This window comes from Coregonus clupeaformis, chromosome 21 (assembly GCF_020615455.1).
Source record: "Coregonus clupeaformis isolate EN_2021a chromosome 21, ASM2061545v1, whole genome shotgun sequence".
NCBI lineage: Eukaryota > Metazoa > Chordata > Actinopteri > Salmoniformes > Salmonidae > Coregonus > Coregonus clupeaformis.
In genome coordinates, this window is record NC_059212.1 from 46970387 (window position 1) to 46984010 (window position 13624).

The following is a 13624-nucleotide window of genomic DNA, read 5'->3' on the forward strand; positions in this document are numbered from 1 at the left end:
TGAAGAACAAACACCATTGTAAATACAACCTATATTTATGTTGATTTATTTTCCCATTTGTACTTTAAATATTTGCACATTGTTACAAAACTGTATATAGACATAGTATGACATTTGAAATGTCTTTATTCTTTTGGAACTTCTGAGTGTAATGTTTACTGTTAATATTTACTGATTATTTCACTTTCGTTTACTATATACTTCACTTGCTTTGGCAATGTTAACATACGTTTCCCATGCCAATAAAGCCCTTAAACTGAATTGAATTGAATTGAGAGAGGGGGAGAGAGACAGAGAGAGAGTGAAATACCAGAGCTCCATGTGTCAGAAGGTCTGAATGAAACAGAAACCAGCTCAGTGTGTCACCATGACAACAGGTACTGTTGTCTTCCTGATCGTCACTCCACTCTCCATCCAAGGTGCATGATGAGCAAAGGAAACATCATCTACTTTTGTAGGACAATCAAAGTGGATTTAAAAAATGCTTCTTTGTTGTTGTTTGGTTGTATTTTGCCTTCTTCAGCCAGTTTGTAGCCGTTCTTCAGGTGTTTCAGATTATTTCCCCTCTGAGGTTAGCAGCCAGACTGAGTAGTGAGTAGTGAGTTGTTGATGATGGAGAGAGGCTTTAAAAGCTCGTAGAAATGTCAGTTATTTTTATTCTGACTTATAAAACGCTGGGAAAAGAATAAAATCAGTAATATAAACATAATATCAGTGTGTGCATTTACATGTGTGTGTGTGTGTGTGTGTCTCTCTCTGTGTGTGTGTGTGTGTGTGTGTGTGTGTGTGTGTGTGTGTGTGTGTCTGTCTGTGTGTGTGTGTGTGGCTGTGTGTGTGTGTGTGTGTGTCTGTGTGTGTGTGTGTGTGTGTGTGTGTGTGTGTGTGTGTGTGTGTGTGTGTGTGTGTGTGTGTGTCTGTGTGTGTCTGTCTGTGTGTGTGTGTGTGTGTGTGTCTCTGTGTGTGTGTGTGTGTGTGTGTCTGTGTGTGTGTGTGTGTGTCTGTGTGTGTGTGTGTGTGTGTGTGTGTGTGTGTGTGTGTGTGTGTGTGTGTGTGTGTGTGGAACAGACGTTCCTTTGCTGTCTGGAACTGGGAGGTGGGGAACAATTCACCGTGTCCCCGCAGCCCAGGGGTCTGTTAGTGTGTGTCTGTGTGTGTGTTTGTATTTAAGTGTGTGCGCGCGTGTGTGTGCATGTAACACACCCTGTGAGGTGTGGCTGGCAGAATGCCCACCTTACCCTCATCTAGCCTAGGGGGAGACAGGGGGCCCCATCCAGCAGCTGTCTGGGCTGGCAATGGCCTGATTTCACCCACTCGGGTGCTCAGCTACCTGGCTGAAAGTGTGCCACTGAAAGACACTTATCTCTAGCTTCTAGTATTCTTTCACAGACAACATGATTCCTCTCTGGTAGGAGACAGGAGACAAGGGACCCCATTGGCCAGCTGGTGGGTTGGTCCTGCCCGGATTTCAGATCCCCAAAAAACCTCTTAGCTACATTACACAGCTACCAGGGATAGTTAGTTACCTCAGTTCCCTGACATGAGTATACCACTGCTACAAGTCACCTGTCACACACAGGACAGACTCAGAGTCACCTGCAACACACAGGACAGACTCAGAGTCACCTGCAACACACAGGACAGACTCAGAGTCACCTGCAACACACAGGACAGACTCAGAGTCACCTGCAACACACAGGACAGACTCAGAGTCACCTGCAACACACAGGACAGACTCAGAGTCACCTGCAACACACAGGACAGACTCAGAGTCACCTGCAACACACAGGACAGACTCAGAGTCACCTGCAACACACAGGACAGACTCAGAGTCACCTGCAACACACAGGACAGACTCAGAGTCACCTGCCACACAGAGGACAGACTCAGAGTCACCTGCCACACACAGGACAGACTCAGAGTCACCTGCAACACACAGGACAGACTCAGAGTCACCTGCAACACACAGGACAGACTCAGAGTCACCTGCAACACACAGGACAGACTCAGAGTCACCTGCAACACACAGGACAGACTCAGAGTCACCTGCAACACACAGGACAGACTCAGAGTCACCTGCAACACACAGGACAGACTCAGAGTCACCTGCCACACAGAGGACAGACTCAGAGTCACCTGCAACACACAGGACAGACTCAGAGTCACCTGCCACACACAGGACAGACTCAGTCACCTGCAACACACAGGACAGACTCAGAGTCACCTGCCACACAGAGGACAGACTCAGAGTCACCTGCAACACACAGGACAGACTCAGAGTCACCTGCAACACACAGGACAGACTCAGAGTAACCTGTCACACACAGGACAGACTCAGAGTCACCTGCCACACACAGGACAGACTCAGAGTCATCTGTCACACACAGGACAGACTCAGAGTCACCTGCAACACACAGGACAGACTCAGAGTCACCTGCCACACACAGGACAGACTCAGAGTCACCTGCCACACACAGGACAGACTCAGAGTCACCTGTCACACACAGGACAGACTCAGAGTCACCTGCCACACACAGGACAGACTCAGAGTCACCTGCCACACACAGGACAGACTTAGTCACCTGCAACACACAGGACAGACTCAGAGTCACCTGCAACACACAGGACAGACTCAGAGTCACCTGCAACACACAGGACAGACTCAGAGTCACCTGCCACACACAGGACAGACTCAGTCACCTGCAACACACAGGACAGACTCAGAGTCACCTGCAACACACAGGACAGACTCAGAGTCACCTGCCACACACAGGACAGACTCAGAGTCACCTGCCACACACAGGACAGACTCAGTCACCTGCCACACACAGGACAGACTCAGAGTCACCTGCAACACACAGGACAGACTCAGAGTCACCTGCCACACACAGGACAGACTCAGTCACCTGCAACACACAGGACAGACTCAGAGTCACCTGCCACACACAGGACAGACTCAGAGTCACCTGCCACACACAGGACAGACTCAGAGTCACCTTCAACACACAGGACAGACTCAGAGTCACCTGCCACACACAGGACAGACTCAGAGTCACCTGCCACACACAGGACAGACTCAGTCACCTGCCACACACAGGACAGACTCCGAGTCACCTTCAACACACAGGACAGACTCAGAGTCACCTGCAACACACAGGACAGACTCAGAGTCACCTGCAACACACAGGACAGACTCAGAGTCACCTGCCACACACAGGACAGACTCAGAGGCTGCAGGACTGGAAGTTGAAAAGGACAACACACACACGCCAGCAGATACTGTGCATAGATGATTAAAGTGATGGCAGGTGGACTGGTCTTTGAAGCAGTCAATAAATCCTCAGACACCAGAATCAAACAAAAGCCCCTTCATTTCTCTCAGACAGCTCTCTGAGAGGTGGGGGGGGTTCGGGGTGGGGGGTGGTTGGGGGTGTGGAGTACTCTTAGAAAAAGCATTCCAAATGGTTTCTTCGGCTGTCCCCACAGGAGAACCCTTTTTGTTTTCAGGTCGAACCCTTTTGGGTTCCATATACTTTACATTGAGTGTACAAAACATTGCTCTTTCCATGACATAGACTAGCCAGGTGAATTGAGGCTGTTCTGAGGACAAAAGGGTTCTCAGAAATGCTTTATTTCCAGGGGTCTTTGTCCATTTCAAAGACCCTAAAACCTGGTGCAAGACCTGAATACTGATGTTGATAGGGTTATTGTATGGTTGGTTTGTGGATTCAAGGTTAGTTTATGGTTGGTTTGTGGACACAAGGTTAGTTTATGGTTAGTTTGTGAATACAAGGTTAGTGTATGGTTGGTTTGTGGATACAAGGTTAGTTTATGGTTGGTTTGTGAATACAAGGTTAGTGTATGGTTGGTTTGTGGATACAAGGTTAGTGTGTGGTTGGTTTGTGAATACAAGGTTAGTGTGTGGTTGGTTTGTGAATACAAGAATAGTGTATGGTTGGTTTGTGGATACAAGGTTAGTTTAAGGTTGGTTTGTGAATACAAGGTTAGTGTATGGTTGTTTGTGGATACAAGGTTAGTTTATGGTTGGTTTGTGAATACAAGGTTAGTGTGTGTTTGGTTTGTAATTACAAGGATAGTGCATGGTTGGTTTGTGGATACAAGCATCCTACCAACGTTCAATACATGGCTAGCTCCGAAACCCTAAGAAAAATTGCAACATTTATTTTAATTTGCAAAAACCAACACAGAATGTAAAAAAACATTTCACAGCACATACAGTAGGGATAGGTTTACATGCAAATACATTTGTAGCATCTACATCATGACAAATAACACTTTAATCCTGGTTCACATGTCATTCTCTTCGAAATGAACATCAACCACATGCTCCCATAGGGCCTTCTGTCTGACTCACAAGGGCCTGACTGGGCCTTATAGACTGTATCTGATTGGAAAAGGCTATATCTGACTGGTAAAGTTGTATCGGACTGGCTGGTAAAGTTGTTTCTGACTCACATGGCCTTATATCCTGTTTCTGACTAGTAAGTGCTGCTCAGTAGAATACAGGACCTGAGATTTTATAGCCCTTTATCAATATGGAAATGGCATCTTTTTAATGGGACTTTCGTTGCAGGAATTCGATTAGACTGACCATCTTTGGGGACCGGTACAAATGTGCATGGAAGACCTTGAAGCTTAGCTTAAGCACATGTTTTGCAAGAAAAGTGAGTTAAATATATCAAGCTAGGCGCAAGACAGAGGGAGGTTCAGTCACGCAGGACAGAGGGAGGTTCAGTCACGCAGGACAGAGGGAGGTTCAGTCACGCAGGACAGAGGGAGGTTCAGTCACGCAGGACAGAGGGAGGTTCAGTCACGCAGGACAGAGGGAGGTTCAGTCACGCAGGACAGAGGGAGGTTCAGTCACGCAGGACAGAGGGAGGTTCAGTCACGCAGGACAGAGGGAGGTTCAGTCACACAGGACAGAGGGAGGTTCAGTCACGCAGGACAGAGGGAGGTTCAGTCACGCAGGACAGAGGGAGGTTCAGTCACGCAGGACAGAGGGAGGTTCAGTCACGCACATGTACAGGAACACGTACGGACATACACACACACACACACACACACACATACACACACACGCAGAGACACACACACACATACACACACACACACACACACACAGACACACAAACACACACACTCACACACACACACACAGACACACAGACACACACAAAAAACACATGCGCACATATACACACACAAACACGTCCTGCTGTGAATACAGACTTCCTCATCATTACTCAATCCACTGTGGTTTATTATCAATTGACATTCTGAAGAGATTCATGATTTATTTTTGACTTATTTACACAATTTGAAATTGTAATATGAGATGTGTGACTGGCAAGGCACCTCATGGTTTCAAACCAGTAGTCTATAGTGGATTTTCTGATTGATTGATCCATTCATATATGTTTATACAGATACATGATGTATACTATATTGACCCAAATTATAGGGTAGCTTTTTCTAAGATTGTAATCGATGTTTTGCTGAAGTGTTCAGGGTTTGTGAAGAGCAACCCGTCAATACAGATGAGAAAATAACAAACCACGGGTGCTGCTGTGGTGCTGTCCTGAGTTTCAAACGGTCACTGAAAGATACTTGCCTATCCTAGAAAAAAAACACTACTTCAACGGTCTATTAGTAATCTATGGACACCGTTTTATGACGCTGACCTTCAGATTCGGTGCGGTTATCGTGCTATCTCCCGGTCCCGGATTTGGCAATACACCAACATTAAGCGGCTTGTTCAAACCGACCCGTCACGACACTTGTTTGCCCCACTGTTCGGCATCCTGTAGGGGCGAATGTGACATCGATGACTCCTCACCGCGGGAGCCACGTACAGCATCCGCAGCACCGCTGCATCCTGCTTCTGTTCCCTGCAAAACGCTCAAAAGTCACCACCTTACGCATGGTCTATTTCAAGGAGTTCCCGTTTGAGTTTATTTCAATGACTGTTGAACTTTGAAAGGAAAGGTAAGCGCTTGACTTCTTTATTGGCTTCAAGGATACATGAACAATGCGTAACAGGCGTTTTTACAGTCTGCGTTTCTCATGTGGAGTGAAAGTATTAGTAGGCTAGAGAATGACACTTGCATGTCCATTGATAATGTAATGCATTATTCCTTTGATATGTTGATGTTGAGTTGTTTATGCCTATATTGTTATATCAGTCTTGTTATCTACATTTTATAATTGACAGATTAGCAAGGGAAGTGTTGATACAATTAAATTACGCATGGAAAACAGCTGCATTTGGTTTACACAAACTAACTAAATTGTTATCGGAAGATAGGAACTACTGTGAGGTTTTATTCTGAAATATAGATATAATTATTCCATGAACCTATAGTGGAAACCACACGTGAAATACACATTTTCACATTTTATAAATAGACAGATTTGGTCAAGAATGCGATGCCACCTATATACATCACTCATCCCCCAATTCCTCCCCCGGTATAACCTCGGCTAGGCTACTCCAGGTATATTATTCTCCTGTCCTATCAGTCCATGTCCGGGGTGATTTCATCTCTCCCCTATGGTAGAGGTTATCTGTAGGACCAAGAAGAGTGGGAGAGACAAGTGTTGAACAAGAATACGTCTCGCCATTCCTATTAGCTCACATTAGGAATAAATATATTGCTCATCTCCAGTCTAGTCCGTCACTCTTGACCCCTGAGACAAGTGGTACAGACACAGTGGGCAAGCCCGCGATTACCCACTCCGCATACGCTATCTGTCTGGAGCTCTGTGGTTCTGTCCTTAGCGAATCAGGGAGCAGAGATCCCGAGATAGTTAGGTGGGTTTACAGGGTTATCACGAAAGATCCCGAGACCAGAGGAACGCCCGCAAGGTGGAATGACACAATATTTTATGTGCAACCTGAGTGGAGCTCTGCGCTGCGTAAAAGAAGCGGATGATTGAGGATAAATTGGGAGGTTTCCCGTGTCTCGGGGTGATTCCTGTGTCTCGGGAGTCGAGTCTGAGCGGTAATAGATGAGAGAGACCTGGAGAGAAGTGTCTGTTTGAGCTCCCGGGAGTTCCAGCTCTGCGTGAAAAGGGAGCGATGCAAAAGAGATTGCCTAAGGTAAGAAGAAGTAGAGAAATAACCGATCATGAAGTTAAAACGAAAGTTGATTAGCTGTATCGATATTTTAGCGCTTCGTTTAATATTCTATCGTTTTTAGAACGTGAGCGGTGTTTTGCACTGTCGGTTGCTTTCTGAATGCGCGCTTTACGCATAGGACTCGGTTGGCTGCTGTGATATAGATTTCGATTTTACAAAGACGTTTTCAATATGGGAGGGTGACAAGGACTAAATCAGATATTGCAATCTGCTTCATGAACTCTTGCAACACACTTACTCTGTAATTAACCTACGTTAAGCCCTCACCTGTTCCAAGTTTGCATGCTGAACTTTTTGAATGGTTACAATGACAGATCATTTCGAGTGCACCTGGAAAACCTGTGAGTATTCCTTAGCTATAGTGTGATTCCAATTGAAATAAAAGTAGTCATGCTCTTTCGAAATTTGACAAAATTGTGTGTAATAATCAATTATTTTCCAATTTTGGGCAAATATCTGATTTAAAAAGGCCAATTTGTGACGTTGTTGCGTGTTTTTTTATATGGTGAGCCATCGGCATCCAAAGAACTGTATAATACACTTTGTTAATCTGTGAGTTCATTTCTGGTCTGAGTAATAATCTAGTGGTTATGGTTCATACTGAATGGACAGAGGTTGTATGGACTGCAGCGAGGGGTTGTACTGGCTACAGAAAGGACTAATGTTGTGTAGACTATAGACAGGGCTGAGGTTGTATAGACTATAGACAGGGCTGAGGTTGTATAGAATATAGACAGGGCTGAGGTTGTATAGATTATAGACAGGGCTGAGGTTGTATAGAATATAGACAGGGCTGAGGTTGTATAGATTATAGACAGGGCTGAGGTTGTATAGACTATAGACAGGGCTGAGGTTGTATAGACTATAGACAGGGCTGAGGTTGTATAGACTATAGACAGGACTGAGGTTGTATAGACTATAGACAGGGCTGATGTTGTATAGATTATAGACAGGGCTGAGGTTGTATAGACTATAGACAGGGCTGAGGATGTATAGAATATAGACTATAGACAGGGCTGAGGTTGTATAGATTATAGACAGGGCTGAGGTTGTATAGACTATAGACAGGGCTGAGGTTGTATAGACTATAGACAGGGCTGAGGTTGTATAGATTATATACAGGGCTGAGGTTGTATAGATTATAGACAGGGCTGAGGTTGTATAGACTATAGACAGGGCTGAGGTTGTATAGACTATAGACAGGGCTGAGGTTGTATAGACTATAGACAGGGCTGAGGTTGTATAGACTATAGACAGGGCTGAGGTTGTATATACTATAGACAGGGCTGAGGTTGTATAGACTATAGACAGGGCTGAGGTTGTGTAGACTATAGACAGGGCTGAGGTTGTATAGACTATAGACAGGGCTGAGGTTGTATAGACTATAGACAGGGCTGATGTTGTATAGACTATAGACAGGGCTGAGGTTGTAAAGACTATAGACAGGGCTGAGGTTGTATAGATTATAGACAGGGCTGAGGTTGTATAGACTATAGACAGGGCTGAGGTTGTATAGACTATAGACAGGGCTGATGTTGTATAGACTATAGACAGGGCTGAGGTTGTATAGACTATAGACAGGGCTGAGGTTGTATAGACTATAGACAGGGCTGAGGTTGTATAGACTATAGACAGGGCTGATGTTGCATAGACTATAGACAGGGCTGAGGTTGTATAGACTATAGACAGGGCTGATGTGGTATAGACTATAGACAGGGCTGAGGTTGTATAGACTATAGACAGGGCTGAGGTTGTATAGATTATAGACAGGGCTGAGGTTGTATAGAATATAGACAGGGCTGAGGTTGTATAGATTATAGACAGGGCTGAGGTTGTATAGACTATAGACAGGGCTGAGGTTGTATAGACTATAGACAGGGCTGAGGTTGTATAGATTATAGACAGGGCTGAGGTTGTATAGACTATAGACAGGGCTGAGGTTGTAAAGACTATAGACAGGGCTGAGGTTGTATAGACTATAGACAGGGCTGATGTTGCATAGACTATATACAGGGCTGAGGTTGTATAGACTATAGACAGGGCTGAGGTTGTATAGACTATAGACAGGGCTGAGGTTGTATAGACTATAGACAGGGCTGAGGTTGTATAGACTATAGACAGGGCTGAGGTTGTAAAGACTATAGACAGGGCTGAGGCTGTATAGACTATAGACAGGGCTGATGTTGCATAGACTATAGACAGGGCTGAGGTTGTATAGACTATAGACAGGGCTGAGGTTGTATATACTATAGACAGGGCTGAGGTTGTATAGACTATAGACAGGGCTGATGTTGTATAGATTATAGACAGGGCTGATGTTGTATAGATTATAGACAGGGCTGAGGTTGTATAGACTATAGACAGGGCTGAGGTTGTATAGACTATAGACAGGGCTGAGGTTGTATATACTATAGACAGGGCTGAGGTTGTATAGATTATAGACAGGGCTGAGGTTGTATAGACTATAGACAGGGCTGAGGTTGTATAGATTATAGACAGGGCTGAGGTTGTATAGAATATAGACAGGGCTGAGGTTGTATAGACTATAGACAGGGCTGAGGTTGTATAGATTATAGACAGGGCTGAGGTTGTTTAGAATATAGACAGGGCTGAGGTTGTATAGACTATAGACAGGGCTGAGGTTGTATAGATTATAGACAGGGCTGAGGTTGTATAGATTATAGACAGGGCTGATGTTGTATAGACTATAGACAGGGCTGAGGTTGTATAGACTATAGACAGGGCTGAGGTTGTATAGACTATAGACAGGGCTGAGGTTGTATAGACTATAGACATGGCTGAGGTTGTATAGACTATAGACAGGGCTGAGGTTGTATATACTATAGACAGGGCTGAGGTTGTATAGACTATAGACAGGGCTGAGGTTGTATAGATTATAGACAGGGCTGAGGTTGTATAGACAGGGCTGATGTTGTATAGACTATAGACAGGGCTGAGGTTGTATAGATTATAGACAGAGCTGAGGTTGTATAGACTATAGACAGGACTGAGGTTGTATAGACTATAGACAGGGCTGATGTTGTATAGATTATAGACAGGGCTGATGTTGTATAGATTATAGACAGGGCTGAGGTTGTATAGACTATAGACAGGGCTGAGGTTGTATAGACTATAGACAGGGCTGAGGTTGTATATACTATAGACAGGGCTGAGGTTGTATAGATTATAGACAGGGCTGAGGTTGTATAGACTATAGACAGGGCTGAGGTTGTATAGATTATAGACAGGGCTGAGGTTGTATAGAATATAGACAGGGCTGAGGTTGTATAGACTATAGACAGGGCTGAGGTTGTATAGATTATAGACAGGGCTGAGGTTGTTTAGAATATAGACAGGGCTGAGGTTGTATAGACTATAGACAGGGCTGAGGTTGTATAGATTATAGACAGGGCTGAGGTTGTATAGATTATAGACAGGGCTGATGTTGTATAGACTATAGACAGGGCTGAGGTTGTATAGACTATAGACAGGGCTGAGGTTGTATAGACTATAGACAGGGCTGAGGTTGTATAGACTATAGACATGGCTGAGGTTGTATAGACTATAGACAGGGCTGAGGTTGTATATACTATAGACAGGGCTGAGGTTGTATAGACTATAGACAGGGCTGAGGTTGTATAGATTATAGACAGGGCTGAGGTTGTATAGACAGGGCTGATGTTGTATAGACTATAGACAGGGCTGAGGTTGTATAGATTATAGACAGAGCTGAGGTTGTATAGACTATAGACAGGACTGAGGTTGTATAGACTATAGACAGGGCTGAGGTTGTATAGACTATAGACAGGGCTGATGTTGCATAGACTATAGACAGGGCTGAGGTTGTATAGATTATAGACAGGGCTGATGTTGTATAGATTATAGACAGGGCTGAGGTTGTATAGACTATAGACAGGGCTGAGGTTGTATAGATTATAGACAGGGCTGAGGTTATATAGATTATAGACTGGCCTTACGTTGTATAGGATATATACAGGGCTGAGGTTGTATAGATGATAGACAGGGCTGAGGTTGTATTGACACAGTACAATTTGGGTTCTGATTAACACAGTACTATTTGGGTCTGATTAACACAGTACTATTTTGGTGCTTATTTACATAGTACTGCTTGGGTCTGATTAACATTTTACATTTTAGTCATTTAGCAGACGCTCTTATCCAGAGCGACTTACAGTTAGTGAATACATTATTTTATTTTTTATACTGGCCCCCCGTGGGAATCGAACCCACATCCCTGGCGTTGCAAACACCATGCTCTATCAACTGAGCTACATCCCTGCCGGCCATTCCCTCCCCTACCCTGGACGACGCTTGGCCAATTGTGCGACGCCCATGAGTCTCCCGGTCGCGGCCGGCTGCGACAGAGCCTGGATTCAAACCAGGATCTCTAGTGGCACAGTTAGCACTGCGATGCAGTGCCTTGGACCACTGTGCCACTCAGGAGTACTATTAACACAGTACTATATGGGTGCTGATTAACACAGTACTTTTTGTGTGCTGATTAACACAATACTATTTGGGTGCTGATTAACACAGTACTATTTGTGTCTGATTAACACAATACACTCTGGGTTGCTGATTAACACAGCATTGTCTCGGTGTGTCAGACCAACACAAGTCAGCAGAATGACACCTTTACACAATGTCACATAAACTGTATGAGAAAAGGTCTACCGTGCTACTAAGGTTAAAAATTCAGCCGTCAGATGTTAACTGGACAAGTTTAATCTGTGACTCGGGAGAGCAAGCAGAAGAGAGGGACAGGCAGAGAGAGAGAGAGAGAGAGAGAGAGAGAGAGAGGGAGAGAGGAGAGAGAGAGAGAGAGAGAGAGAGAGAGAGAGAGAGGAAGAGAGAGAGAGAGAGAGGAAGAGAGAGAGAGAGAGAGAGAGAGAGAGAGAGAGAGAGAGAGAGAGAGAGAGAGAGAGAGAGAGAGAGAGAGAGAGAGAGAGAGAGAGAGAGAGGAAGAGAGAGAGAGAGAGAGAGAGAGAGAGAGAGGAAGAGAGAGAGAGAGAGAGAGAGAGAGAGAGAGAGAGAGAGAGAGAGAGAGAGAGAGAGAGAGAGAGAGAGAGAGAAAGAGAGAGAGGAAGAGAGAGAGAGAGAGAGAGGAAGAGAGAGAGAGAGAGAGAGAGAGAGAGAGAGAGAGAGAGAGGAAGAGAGAGAGAGAGAGGAAGAGAGAGAGAGAGAGAGAGAGGGAGAGAGAGAGAGAGAGAGAGAGAGAGAGAGAGAGAGAGAGAGAGAGAGAGAGAGAGAGAGAGAGAGAGAGAGAGAGAGAGAGAGAGAGAAAGAGAGAGAGGAAGAGAGAGAGAGAGAGATAGGAAGAGAGAGAGAGAGAGAGAGAGAGAGAGAGAGAGAGAGAGAGAGGGAGAGAGAGAGAGAGAGAGAGAGAGAGAGAGAGAGGGAGAGAGAGAGAGAGAGAGAGAGAGAGAAAGAGAGAGAGAGAGAGAGAGAGAGAGAGAGAAAGAAAGAGAAAGGCTTAGAGGGTTCCAGGTAGGACCATTTTGGTCCCAGGTAGAACCCTTTCCACAGTGGGTTGTACATTAAACCCAAAAGGGTTCTACCTGGAACCAAAAACGGTTCTACCTGGAACCAAACAGGGTTATCCTATGGGGACAGTTGAATAACCCTTTTGGAACTTATTTTTTTCTAACAGTGTAGACTTCCAGTCATTGTGTTAAAGCTAGCAAAACGACCTCTAACTTCATTCATACTGGACACAGAGACATAAAAATTGTATCCACGAGATCATCACTGCCAAAACCCCAAAGTATCCCTTTAAAAGGGAATATGGCGACACCAGGGACACAACCAATGTCTGGGTTTATTCAGAGCCTTTTCAGCTCCAGAGTCAGTCTGCTGGATGTGTTGATTCCCAGTTCGTATAAATCTGGGTCATCTGGGTTCTATTAAGAATGGTTAAATATGCAGCAATGTTAAAATGGCAGGGAATAGGAGACATGTTAAGGTGTCAGGGAATAGGAGACGTTAAGATGTCAGGGAATAGGAGACATGTTAAGATGTCAGGGAATAGGAGACATGTTAAGGTGTCAGGGAATAGGATACATGTTAAGATGTCAGGGAATAGGAGACATGTTAAGATGTCTGGGAATAGGAGACGTTAAGATGTCAGGGAAGAGGAGACATGTTAAGATGTCAGGGAATAGGAGACATGTTAAGGTGTCAGGGAATAGGAGACATGTTAAGATGTCTGGGAATAGGAGACGTTAAGGTGTCTGGGAATAGGAGACGTTAAGATGTCAGGGAATAGGAGACGTTAAGATGTCTGGGATAGGAGACGTTAAGATGTCAGGGAATAGGAGACATGTTAAGATGTCAGGGAATAGGAGACATGTTAAGGTGTCAGGGAATAGGAGACGTTAAGATGTCAGGGAAGAGGAGACATGTTAAGATGTCAGGGAATAGGAGACATGTTAAGGTGTCAGGGAATAG

The 13624-nt window shown here is 44.8% G+C and overlaps 1 protein-coding gene across 2 annotated transcripts in view; it reads left to right on the top strand.

The window, feature by feature from the left end:
- Positions 1–6868: 6868 nt before the first annotated feature.
- LOC121534666 (netrin-G1-like) overlaps positions 6869–13624 on the top strand; it is a 186285-nt gene continuing 179529 nt past the window's right edge. For both annotated transcript variants that reach the window (XM_045205939.1, XM_041841247.1), the window contains exon 1: positions 6869–7117. The gene's annotated coding sequence lies outside the window, so the exon portion shown is untranslated. The remainder of the gene's footprint in view (positions 7118–13624) is intronic.